The sequence below is a fragment of the Cornus florida genome, unplaced genomic scaffold (assembly GCF_030987335.1).
Source record: "Cornus florida cultivar Cherokee Brave unplaced genomic scaffold, ASM3098733v1 CherokeeBrave_3.0.0_Hap2_Chr08, whole genome shotgun sequence".
Classification (NCBI taxonomy): domain Eukaryota; kingdom Viridiplantae; phylum Streptophyta; class Magnoliopsida; order Cornales; family Cornaceae; genus Cornus; species Cornus florida.
Genome location: NW_026775578.1, coordinates 76,521,252 through 76,534,973, shown reverse-complemented (window position 1 = coordinate 76,534,973; position 13,722 = coordinate 76,521,252). Strand labels below are relative to the sequence as shown.

Below are 13,722 nucleotides of genomic sequence, written 5' to 3'. Positions count from 1 at the left end.
GCCCACCGAGCTGATCTTGCTACATTCAGTATGGATGTCATGACTGCACTCTGAGATTTATCTAGGGATATCTGCGGAGCTCGCCCTGCTTGTCCTGCCTCATCCACCTGAGATTCCCAGTTTCTTCTATCTTTTCATATTACACCTCTGTGCTCTATACTTTATTTTTGTCACTGTATATTATCTGCAGCCGGATATGTCGGCTTTGCTCTTTTGATGTACTCTATACTTTATTTTCTTTATATATGTTTTTACTATGGATGTCATCTATAATATTCTTATCTCTGTATGTTTGACTCTATCAGGTACATCACCGTGACTTCAGTAAGAAAGTGCTACCCGATTTTTAGGACCACCCTTATACTATTCTCACTGATTTATTTCATTTACACTTACATGTCCACTGTGCACTGATTATCCCTTTTTGTTATCTGATGAATTTATCCAAGTGCCAAATTTCAGGACCACAGTTAATCCCAAGTTTGGGAGGGCCATGTCACCCATTTTGGATACTTTAGTCACAGCCGTTCTTTGCTTTAATTGCACCGGTATACTCTTTCCTTTGTTCTCTTTGCACATTAAGGACATTGTGTCGTTTAAGTTTGGGGGTAATGGTGTACTTTACAGTGTTAGCTTTAAACTTCAACATTTTGAGCATACTTGTGGATTTGAGATATTTTCTATGATTGGTCTATATCTAGCTATGATTTTGATCTTTTGAAGACTATATTGCTTAAAATTTAAAAATTACTTGACTTGAGAGTCCAATACTCCTTGTATGCCTTATAGATGCCATTTAGGAGTAAATTTTTCGAAAGATTGATATCTTGCTTACACTTGTGATCCACATCATCTTGATTTTATGATTGTTTTGAGATTCACTCTAGGATTCTACATTAGCACAGATGCACACTAGAATTCATTTGTGGGGTACATGATTTGTTGATTATTTAATTAGTTATATCCCAATTGGGTTAGTAGTGCATTGAAAGCTTTCATTCTTGATAAAGGTGGATAACAACCCCTTTTCATTAAGTAGCCGAGATTCTAGCCTCATCAAGCACTGAATTTCTTGCTTCGAAAGGTGGAGGGCCCAAACTCTAGGTTAATTATTGAATCCAAAAGCAATAAAAAGTGAGGACTTCTCCCAAAAGGTGAGAAGTGGGAAATGATTAGATGGAAGTTGTTTTGATTTGTAGCATAGTTGATTCAAGCTTGCAAGTCCGTAGGGGTGTTTGAACACCTAGTGCCCTAAAGCGGTCTAGTTTGGGACTCATTGACCTGATGCTCGACCTCATGAATCGTTAAAAAGCTTAATAGATCAACACATTGCACCATGTTTCCATCTTTGATCCTAAAAAATAAAAAAATCGAGTGAAAGGAATAAGCGCACCTAGAATAATAAAGCTTTAATAAAAGGTCCACTTTTTGTCTTGATGATCGGTACTAGATTTGTGTGCTAGTTTAAGGGTAAGGACGTGATTAATTCTTTAGTTGGCTAAGATAGTAACACATTTGATGCCGGTCCACTCAAAAGGATTCTAAAGTTGTTTTGATTTACAAGATCATTTTCTTGATGTGTGGATGACCATACTTGCTTGCTTGATGTTGAGATTTTGGGAGATTGCTTAGAAATATTTGAAAAATTGCATTCTTGAGGTAATTTTCTCCCAATACTTGTTTGCAATATTGGTGCCTCTTCTGAAAGAATGAGCTTAATGTTTGTGGATATCATTTCTGGAAACCCTCACGAGACTTCACTAGTCCACTAGGGGTAACCTAGGGGTTTAAAAGGCTTGTTGCATATGCTAAGTGCAATCGTGTTCCCAACGAAAGTGGCGTTATCCATTTATTGTTTTCTAGTTCATAATTGTTTAGTTATTCATTTCATTCCTTTACTTCCTACTTCATTGCTAGGGGTTAGCAATATTTAAGTTTGGGGGTGTAATGAGCGCTGAAAAGTGCGTATTTAAACTCCTTAAACTTAGGCATTCTAGTACCCTTATCTATCTTACTTTACCGTTTTAGATTGATTTCGTATTATTTCTATTTTCAGACACTTATCCCGAAAATAAGCTAACTCAGCAAAATAAGAGCAGAAATGAAGCAATTCTGGGATGAATCAAAGAAAAGAGCCAAGGGGAAGTAAAAGGAAGAAAAAGGTGGAAATCAACATCTTCGATCGATCTCAGATCAAAGTTCGATCGATCCAACATGATCGATCTCAGCACTTCAAGATGGATCAAAGCCATGATCACATTTTTAGAGATCTCAAAAGTTCGATCGATCCAACATCATTCTTCAATTGATCGAACTACCTTGTCCTTATCCAAATGATTGATCTTATCTAGTTGTACCACCCTACTAACCACTTTTGTCCTTTTCCCAAAAATATCTACAAAATATCTCAGATTTATTTTTATCCAAAAAGCACCGCCATTGAGGATCAATCCAACTTCAGTTCGATAGATCTCAGCCATGTTCGATCGATCCAAGTCCAAAGTTCAATCTATCGAACTTCCTCCAGTGCAAAAAAGTTAAATTTCCAGCTCACAAAAAGTTGTCCTTTATCTAATCATTGGGGAATATTTGCTGTACGACCCCATCCCATTTTGGGTGTCATTTGAGCTACCTATATAAGGATAATGATTACTTTTTACATGATAACATATCCCATCATATCATCTCATACCTTGTAGAACTCTTGGAGAGGAAGCTTAGAGGAGGAGGAGGCTAGAGATACCATTGGAGACTCTTCATCAACCAAGGAGCAAATCTCTACCATGGAGTTAGCCCTTGAGGGTTGGAGAAGCACTACCATAAGTGGCTAGACATTCTCTTGGGGCTAGAGTTAGCCCCAAGCATGCTTTCTACGTCTTGATTTTGTGTATTATTGAGGGATTAGTGTTATAATACATGTTTTGGCACTTATATATATATAGATCTTGTTTATTCAATGATTTATGTGGTTTAATGCTTCCAATTGATCATTTCATTCTATCCATATGTCTGTGTATGGTAGAATAGATGTTCATGTGTTTGTCTCTATTTCTTGTGCTATTGATGCATGTTTATGTGTATTAATGCCATAGATCTAGAGATTGCCAAAACATTGTGCTTAATGGAATGCTCTTGTAATTTTCTAGATGGTTCATGCTCATTTCTTGATGGATTGTGCCTCTCCCTTAGCTTAATTAGTTTAATTTCATGTCATTAGCTTAATTGTAGTGTAGTGGTAGCATAGTTGTTAGATGGGAGGACAATCCATGCTTGTTGTTTGATGTTCCATACTGTTAAATGCAAGTAGCATATGTCTCTAACCTTGTGGTGTATTTGGCTTGTGAGCTTAATGAAAGGATTAATGACTTGCTAGATATATTGTGCTTTTCATATGCTATTTAGACAATATATACTTAATTGTTAGATATATTGTGCTTTTCACATGTTGATTAGATAATATATGCTTAATTGGTCACCCTTGCTAATTGAATCAACCAAACACACACACACATCAATATTGCAACACACATTTCCCTCATTAGTCACTTGTTAAGGGTGTAGAAAAGTATCATTTGGTGGTGACCTCTAAACCCTAAGATCTCTCTCTCTCTTACTTACTCTTTATTGCATTCAATTATTTAGTTTAATTTGCTCTCTAGTTTAATCAACCAACCAACTATTTGTTTGATCACCCGACCTACTAACCCTAATTGTGATTCCACAACCAAATTCGACTCCAATCCCTTGGGATGATCCCTACTCACCCTAACTATATTTTTAGTGAAGGTAGTAGTGGCTTTTATATATGTAAAACTTGGCCCTCGCCTTAATGCACACTCTCTAAGCTTATGGTAGGACGACGACCACTACACTACAATTAAGCTAATGACATGAAATTAAACTAATTAAGCAAAGGGAGAGGCACAATCCATCAAGTAATAAGCATGAACCATCTAGAAAATTACAAGAGCATTCCATTGAGCACAACGTTTTGAAAATCTTTAGATCTATGGCATTAATACACATAGACATGCATCAATAATACAAGAAATAGAGACAAACACATAAACATCTATTCTAGCATACATAGACATATGGATAGAATGAAATGATCAATTGGAAGCATTAAACCACATAATCATTGAATAAACAAGATCTATATATATATAAGTGCCAAAACATGTATCACAACACTAATCCCTCAATAATACACAAAATCAAGATGTAGAAAGCATGCTTGGGGCTAACTCTAGCCCCAAGAAGATGTCTAGCCACTCATGGTAGTGCTTCTCCAACCCTCAAGGGCTAACTTTATGGTAGAGATTTGCTCTTTGGTTGATGAAGAGAGTCCAATGGTGTCTTTAGCCTCCTCCTTCTCTAAGCTTCCTCTCCAAGAGTTTTACAAGGTATGAGATGATATGACGTGATATGTTATCATGTAAAAAGTAATCCTTATCCTTATATAGGTAGGTCAAATGACACCCAAAATACGATGGGGTCGTACAACAAATATTCCTTAATGATTGGATAAAGGACAACTTTTTGTGAGCTGAAAATTTAACTTTTTTGCACTGGAGGAAGTTCGATCGATCAAACATTGGACTTGGATCTATCAAACATGGCTGAGATCTATTGAACTTAGGTTGGATCGATCCTCAATGGCGGTGCTTTTTGGATAAAAACAAATCTGAGATATTTTGAAGATATTTTTGGGAAAAAGGACAAAAGTGGTTGGTAGGGTGGTACAACTAGATAAGATCAATCATTTGGATAAGGACAAGGTAGTTCGATCGATCGAAGAATGATGTTGGATCGATCAAACTTTTGAGATCTCTGAAAATGTCATCATGGCTCTTATCCATCTTGAAGTGCTGAGATCGATCATGTTGGATTGATTAAACTTTGATTTGAGATCGATCGAAGATGTTGATTTCCATATTTTTCTTCCTTTTGCTTCCACTTGGCTCCTTTCTTTGATTCATCCCAGAATTGCTTCATTTCTGCTCCTATTTGGCTGAGTTAGCTTATTTTCGGGATAAGTGCCTGAAAATGGAAATAATACAAAATCAATCTAAAATGGTAAAGTAAGATAGATAAAGGTACTAGAATGCCTAAGCTTAAGGGGTTTAAATACGCACTTTTCAGCGCTCATTACACCCCCAAACTTAAATATTGCTAGTCCCTAGCAATGAGCTAGAAAGTAAAGGAATGAAATGAATAACTAAACAACTATGAACTAGAAAACAATAAATGGATGACGCCACTTTCGTAGGGCACACGATTGCACTTAGCATATGCAACAAGCCTTTTAAACCCCTAAGTTACCCCTAGTGGACGAGTGAAGTCTCTTGAGGGTTTCCAGAAATGATACCCACAAACATTAAGCTCATTTTTTCTAAAGAGGCACCAATATTGCAAACAAGCATTGGGAGAAAACTACCTCAAGTATGCAATTTTTCAAATATTTCTAAGCAATCTCCCAAAAATCTCAACATCAAGTAAGCAAGTATGGTCCTCAACATATCAAGCAAATGATCATGCAAATCAAAACAACTCTAGAATCCTTTTGAGTGGACCAGCATCAAATATGTTGCTATCTAAGCCAACTAAAGAATTAATCACATCCTTACTCTCAAACTAGCACACAAATCTAGTACCGATCATCAAGACAAAAAGTGAACCTTTTATTAAAGCTTTATCTTTCTAGGTGCGCTTATTCTTTTCACTCGATTTTTATTTATTTATTTATTTTTTTTATAGGATCAAAGATGGAAGCATGGTGCAATGTGTTGATTTATTAAGTTTTCTAGCGGTTCATGAGGTCGAGCGTTAGGTCAATGACTCCCAATCTAGACGGCTTTAGGGCACTAGGTGTTCAAACACCCCTACGGACTTATAAGCTCAAATCAACTAGACTACAAATCAAGACAACATCTATCTGATCATTTCCCACTTCTCACCTTTTGGAAGAAGTCCTCACTTTTTTTTATTACTTTTGCAACTTCTTTTTTTTTTTTATTCAATTATTAACCTAAAGTTTGGGCCCTCCACCTTTCGACGCGAGAAGTTCAGTGCCTGATGAGGCTAGAATCCCCGCTACTTAGTGAAAAGGGGTTGTTATCCACCTTTATCAAGAATGAAAGCTTTCAATGCACTACTATCCTAATTGGGATATAACCAATTCAATAATCAACAAAGCATATACCCCACAAATGAATGCTATTGTGCGCCTATGCTAGTGTAGAATTCTAGAATGAATCTCAAAACAATCATAAAATCAAGATGATGTGGACCACAATTGCAAGCAAGATATCAATTTTTTGAAAAATTTACTCATAAATGGCATCCACAAGGCATACAAGCAGTATTGGACTCTCAAGTCAAGCAATTTTTAAATTTTAAGCGACAAAGTCTCAAAAGATCAAAATCATAGCTAGATATGGACCAATCATAGAAAATCTCTCAAATACACAAGTCATGCTCAAAATTTTGAAATTTAAAGGTAACACTGTAAAGTACACCATTACCCCCAAACTTAAACGGCACAATGTCCTCAATGTGCAAAGAGAACAAAAGGAAAGAGTATACCGGTGCAATTAAGGCAAATAATGACTGGGACTAAAGTATCCGAAGTGGGTGGCATGGCCCCCCCAAACTTGGGATTAACTGTGGTCCTGAAATTTGGCACTTGGATAAACTCATCAGATAACAAAAAGGGATAATCAGTACACAGTGGACATGTAAGTGTAAATGAAATAAAGCAGTGAGAGAGGTATAAGGGTGGTCCTAAAAATTGTGTAGCATTCTCTCTCACTGTAGTCACTGTGATGCACCTGATGGAGTCAAACAGATAGATATGAGAACACAATATATGACATCCATAGCAAAAACGTATATAAAGAAAATAAATTATAGAGTACATCAAAACAGCAAAGCCGACATATCCGGTTGCAAATAATATATAGTGACAAAAATGAAGTATAGATCACAGAGGTGTAATATGAAAAGATAGAAGAAACTAGGAATCTCAGGTGGACGAGGTAGGATGGGCAGGGCGAGCACCGCGGATATCCCTAGATAAATCTCGGAGTGCAGTCATGACATCCGTGCGGAATGTAGCAAAATCAGCTTGGTGGGCTACAACATCGGCTTGAATGGTAGCAGTATCAGCTCTGATAGCAACCACTGCATCCTCAATAGCCTGAAGACGCTCTCCAAAGCCGGGGGTCTGACTAGGAGCCTCAGGTACGGATGAATCAGAAAAAAGATCCTGAGTCAGCTCCTCCTCATGTACTGGCGACCCAGCTGGAGAATGCTGCTCTGCGTCATCTGTAGGTCGCTTTAAATTAATGTCTATGTGCTCAGCAGCTAGACCTACTGGTACATCGTCCGCTGTGGGGTCTGCTGCTGCTGCCTCTACCTCCTTAGCCTCGAGCTCCTCTGCAGCCACTACTGCGTGGTCCTGTAGTCTGGTGATAATAGCATTATAGCTCTTGTCCCAGTCCTTCTTTAAGAAGTGATAAGAACCTCTCTCAGGGTGCTCCTGAGGATGGAAAGGATAGCGCTGATCTATCAGTATCTGGGTGATGAGGTGGCCGAATGGAAGAGACTTAGCCCTTCTGGGCTTCTCCTTGCTGATATACTCATCGAAGAGCTTCCTCATCATGCTCCAGATGAGTGCAGAAATAGATACCCAGTGGCCTATATAAAATGCGTAGAAGGCTGTCAGATAGTCTCCTCACCGCTGAATCTTGTGCCCGACCATATATATGTTCCGAAAGAGAACGGAATCAAAGAACCATAGGTCATCTGAAAGAAAAGTGCGGGTGGTGAAATTCTTGCTATCGGTATGGTGACCTGTCAAGAAAACTGCCATGTTGGCATAAGAAGGCCTATATAGCCTAAGATATAGCTCCTGTAGCTCCGGAGGGCAACGATGTGGATAATGGCATGATCTAGCTAGTGTGTCCACAGTAATAGTAATCTGATGGCCATCTATAGTAGTGACCAGCTCTGCCGTGGTACGCAAGGATGGTCGGAGGTTCTGAAAGAACATCCGTACTAGCCGCGGGTAGACTGGCTCAGTAACTGGGGCAAGAATAGCTGTGAGGCCCCTCTGGATAATATCATCGTAAGCTGATTGGGTCAGCACCGATCTAGAGAAGAAATCTATGTCGAACACTGACTCATGGTCCACTGTCATATGCGCATATCTAGGTGCGGGCCTATCACGCTCTCGAGCTGGCTGAGCTGGCTGGTGTGGTGGAGATGGTAATGGTGAATGCTCAGCCTTAGCCTGTGATGGAGATGGAGATGGTGTAAACGTAGGCTGAGCCTCAGAAAGAGATGGAATATGATAAGCCTCAGCCTCATGAAAAGGTGACTGAGGTGGAGTAGGCTCTAATGGCTCCTCCTGTGCATAAGAGGGCTTTGCTGGCTCCTCTATCCTAGGTCTGATATGTCTCTGAGGCCCGTGTTGCCTCTTGGAAACAGTCTTGCGCTTAGTCATGGCCTAAAAAATAATTTAAAAACTTACAAGGGGAGTTAGTGCAAGAATAAAGAATTTAAAGTACAAAATAGAAACATGCATGTCAAATAAGATAGACAAAACATATAGATGACATGAATCTATGCAAGTGACAGGATATGAAGTATGCTAAACAATGTAAGTATGAAATGCAACCAATGTGGAATATCATAGGCATTGGGCATGAATGAGATAGCATGAACATAATACATGATGAATGAAGTGTGTATATGAGATCTGTGAAGTTCGATCGATCATAAAAAGGTTTGAGATCGATCTCAAAACTTCGAACGATCTGAGAAATTGAAAAACTGAGTTCGATTGATCTCTCAAGATCGATTTGAGATAGAAGTTCGATTGATCGAACTGTGCGAAGATGAAAACTGAAAGGTCACAGATCTGTGACTTTGGAAGCACGGGGGCCACACGAACAGGGTCGTGGGCCCATCAACACAACAATTCCTCAATCCTACTCACTTTACAAAGCCCATACTCCCACAAAATAAATTAAAACTCAAAAATATATAACCATATATACATATATATACACATATATACAAAAAGCTTCAAGCCGGCAACAATGGAGGTAAATCATCACCATACATCCTAGATCTAACAGTAAGCAACATGTATTGAACAAGTTGAAGCTTGAAATCACAAGATATGGCTTGGATCTTCGCGAGAGAAGATGAGAGGAAGATGGAGATGAAAATCCGAGAGGAGAGAGAGAGAATCGACGTTTGGATCTCGCCAGGAATCTCACCGAAGATGGAGATGGTGGATGAGTGCACAGTGGCGATGGGAATGAGGAACGAGGGTTTGAAGAGCGAGAGGGTTGGATCAATCTTTGATGATCGATCTAACCCTAGATCTATTTTTAAAAACACCCCCGAACCAATTCGATTGATCGAACTGAAATCTCAGATCGATCGAACTTGGGTCGATCCACCTTTCAATTTTTGGAATTTTGATTGATTTTTTTTTTTTGAAAAATTAAAAACTAAGATTAAAAATTAAAATTGAAAAATAAAAAATATTTTTGGATTTTTGAAAGATAAGAATAAAAATAAAATAAAGAAAATAAAATCTTTTTGGATTTTTGAAATAAATAAAGTAAAAATCTTTCTCTTCTTTTTTTTTTTTTTTTTTGAAAAATTAAGTAAATAAAAGAAATTTTTTTTGTATTTTTTGGAAAATGAAATGAAATAAAATAAAATAAAATAAATATTTTTAGATTTTTGAAAATAAAAAAGTCAAATAAAGTCAAACAAAAGTCAAAATAGAGAATTGAAGAACAGAGATCGATCTGAACAAAATGTTCGATCTATCAGACAGAGAGCAAAAATATTCAGCTTTTTGGTTCAAAAAGTTAGCTAAGTGTTGGAACTTCCAGATCAATCGAACTTTGAAGTTGGATCGATCAAAGGACTTCAGATCGATCTTGAAATGTTTTCGATTGATGAGACAGAGAGCTGAAATATGCAAGTTTTTGCAGGCTCAAAATTTTTCTAAGTGTTGGAGCACGAGATCGATCGAACTTTGAAGTTGGAGTGATCGAAGAACTTCTGATCGATCTGCGAATAAGTTCGAACAATGGGACAGAGAGGTGATTTGGATACAGGTGGATGCAAGTCAAAAAAATTTCTAAGTGTTGGATGCAAGTGGGAGTTCGATCGATCGAACTCTCATTTGAGATCGATCGAACTTATGCAAAATGCTCAATCACAACATAAAAGTTCATACAATCCTAATCACAGTCCCTAGCCACGTATATGAACCCAAAGCTAATATCTAGACTTCGCAAGAAATGAAATTTAAGATAGAAATAAGGGAGGAATAGGGTTTTGACACCCTACGAAATGTTTTGCTATTTTTTAATGTCTCTAGAAAGACGTTGGGCTCTTTTAGCCCAAATTCAAGATATTGTATTGCATCCCCTCCTTGTTTGGGTGATAGATGCTTTGAACTCCACCCAACAAATGGTTCTTTGTAGAACTTGTTAGATTAAGCTCAAAAGAAACTTTTGATCCCTTGTCAATGCAATCACAATCTTTGGGCTTCCATGCCCTTTCAAGGTAAGAATTTGAAACAAGACTTTGAGAATGCAAAGTTGAAGATGATCCCTTTGAAGTTTTGGTCTTACACAAAAGCTCACTTCTTTGACATTGAAGATCATGACATTTATCTACAACATTAACCTCTCCTTCATATTTGTCAAATGAATTGGGTGTGGGATTGAAGATATTCAACTTCACCTTCATGTGGCCAAATGAGATCTTCATTATCCCCATCCTACAATTGATGTTGGCATTAGCGGTTGCCAAAAAAGGACGGCCAAGGATAACAGGAATTTGGCTTTTAGGATTGGGGACCGGTTCTGTGTCAATGACAATGAAATCAACGAGGAAGAAGAATTTGTCAATCTTTATCAAAACATCCTCAATTATACCTCTAGGCTTCCTAATGGATCGGTCGGCAAGTTGTAAAACTATCGACGTCAGTTTCAATTCACCTAGGCCCAATTTGACATATACCCAGTATGGAAGAAGGTTAACACTTGCTCATAAGTCAAGAAGCGCCCGATTAATGATATGATCACCAATAATGCATGAAGTAGTAGGTGAACCGGGGTCCTTAAACTTTGGTAAAGTGTTATGTTGCAAAATTGAGCTCACTTGCTCGGTTAAAACTACTTTTCTTGGTGCTTGGCTCTTGTTCTTTTGCTTTTGGGTGCACAAGTCTTTCAAGAATTTGGCATAAGCCGATATTTGCTTGATTGCATCCAAAAGTGGAAGATTGACTTTCACTTGCCTAAACATTTCCATGATTTCATTGGTTTTTGCTTTTTGTTGTCTTTTGAAATGGATCCTCTTAAGGCATCCGAAAATGAAGCTTTTGGCTCAAACACCTTTTTAGCATTTCCTTTTGAAAACTCTTCAACACGAGAATTTTTCAAATCACTTTGTTTCAAATCATTTTTCAACAAAATCTGTTCAAACTCATTTTTCGGCAAATCTTTCTTCAAATCATTTTCAAAATCATTCTTCAAATCACATTTTGAAGCTTTCTCATTCACAAGATCATGTATATACAATGAAGGAAGAATGGCTTGTGAAACGGGACGAGTGACAAATTGAGGTTGTACCGGTTCACTTTCTTCATTGGACATTTCAACTTGATTGTCCATAACCCTACCACTTCGAAAGGTAGCCACTGCATTAACATGTTCAATGGTGTGGCCTTCTGATGAGGAATGGGTTTCCATAACACATTGTTGCTTAGGTAGGGCATTCATAGGTATCTTTACCTTCTCTCTAGCATTAAGAGTGCTTGCTATTTGCCCTACTTAGGTTTCTAGCTTCGCAATAGATTGAGAGTGGGAATAAAGCAATTGTGTGTTTGCCTCAAGAGTGCCCAAAGAATTCAAAACTTTTTCTTTAAAGGCGGGACTTCTAGCATTTCCTTGGGAATAAGATTGGTTGGGAAAATGAGAGTTAATAAATTAATTCCCTTGTGATTGATAAGGTCTATAATCTTGGGATCCTTGGTTTTAAAGTGGAGGTGGAATGTATTTCCCTTGAAAACCTCCTTGGGAAGAGTTTGAGCCCTCTCTTTGGTTTTTCCAAGAGAAATTCGGATGATTTCTCCAACTTGGATTATAATGAGTACCTTAAGGATTGTTCCCTTGGTTCATAAAAGCTATATTGACTTGTTCATTGGGTTCGTACTTGTCCATGAAGACAATGAGAAGTAGAATGAAGAACACTAGAACAAGTCATACATGTTTCATTTGATGCACGATGAGAATGGTTAGGGAAGGAAGATACTTGGTTCGCCGGGTTTTGGTTAATCAAAAATTGATCAAACCTTTGAGATAAAGACTTCATTTCGGCGGCTATTTCATTTGAATGGTTGACCTGATGTAAGCCAACACTCTTCCTACCTTGTGAATTTCTACCTTTCTTGGATGATAATGTTCTATGCAAAGAATTTTCACTCATTCTCTCATAAAGACGCCACATGTCATTCTCATGCCTATCAATGTATGAGCCACCTATGGAAGCATCAACCATGCCTTTGTAATTGTCTGATAAGCTCTCAAAGAAATATTGAACTAATTGCCATTTGGGCATGTCATGATGTGGACACTTCGTAAGCAATTCATTAAAGCGTTCCCATGCCTTATGAAATGTTTCTCCATCCCCATGTGAAAATTCCCGAATTGAGGTTCTCATAGCATTGGTCTTTGAAACTGGATAGTACTTCTTCAAGTACTCTTATTGCATTTCTGCCCAAGAAGTGATTGAAAAAGGCCTAAGATTGTTAAACCAATACATTGCATTGTCTTTTAAGGTGAATGAAAAAGTTTGAGTCTTAAGACCTCTTCCGGCATGTCCATATATTTTACGGTGGAACATACTTCTAGAAACTCATCCAAATGCTTGTAAGGTTCTTCACTCGGAAGTCCATGATAGTTAGGAAGCATTTGATTGGTTTGTGACTTAATTTCATAGTGATGTGCTCTAAATGGTGGCAATTAAATACATGTGGGTGCATTGTATTCATTAGGCACATAGTGATCTCTTAAAGCAAGTGGAGGATTAGCAATTTGAGGTGCAACATGGGCACCTTGATTTTGATTTCCTTGAATGATAGAAGGTTGTGGAGCATACATTGGCCTTGGCATTCCAAATGGAACTTGGCCTTGTTGTTGTTGTGGTTGGTGAATGAATGGCCTAGGTATGTCTAATGGTGTTTGCATATTCTCATGATGCACATTTGGATGGAGGATACCTTATTGGTCTATGTGATCAAGGTCCTCTACAAGCTCTTCATTATGGCCTTCCATTGATGTAATGGATCAGGTAGAACTAGAACTTCCTCTTCCCCTAGGATTTCTAACTACGGATTCAAGATGCAAATCAAGAAGAACAAGAGTTGGTCTTAGTGATCTACGACCATGCATGCACAATGTAAAAACACACAAACACAATGAATGAACAAACACTTCGACTTCACAACAATTCAATGAATCTTCCTCCACAAACACTTAACCCATACTTCTATGCTTTAACAACAATGATGCAAAGAACAATTAAAAATGCTCCACGCGGGCTCACAATTTCTCTAAGAATTTAAAAACAAGCCTCCACGCGGGTTGACGATTTAACTAAGGGATTAAGTAAGAAAAAGCG

General features: G+C 37.9%; 1 pseudogene; it reads left to right on the top strand.

Annotated features, from left to right (window-relative positions):
* The first annotated feature begins 12,658 nt into the window (after positions 1-12,658).
* On the top strand, positions 12,659-12,757 carry LOC132272250 (small nucleolar RNA R71; annotated as a pseudogene).
* Positions 12,758-13,722: the final 965 nt, after the last annotated feature.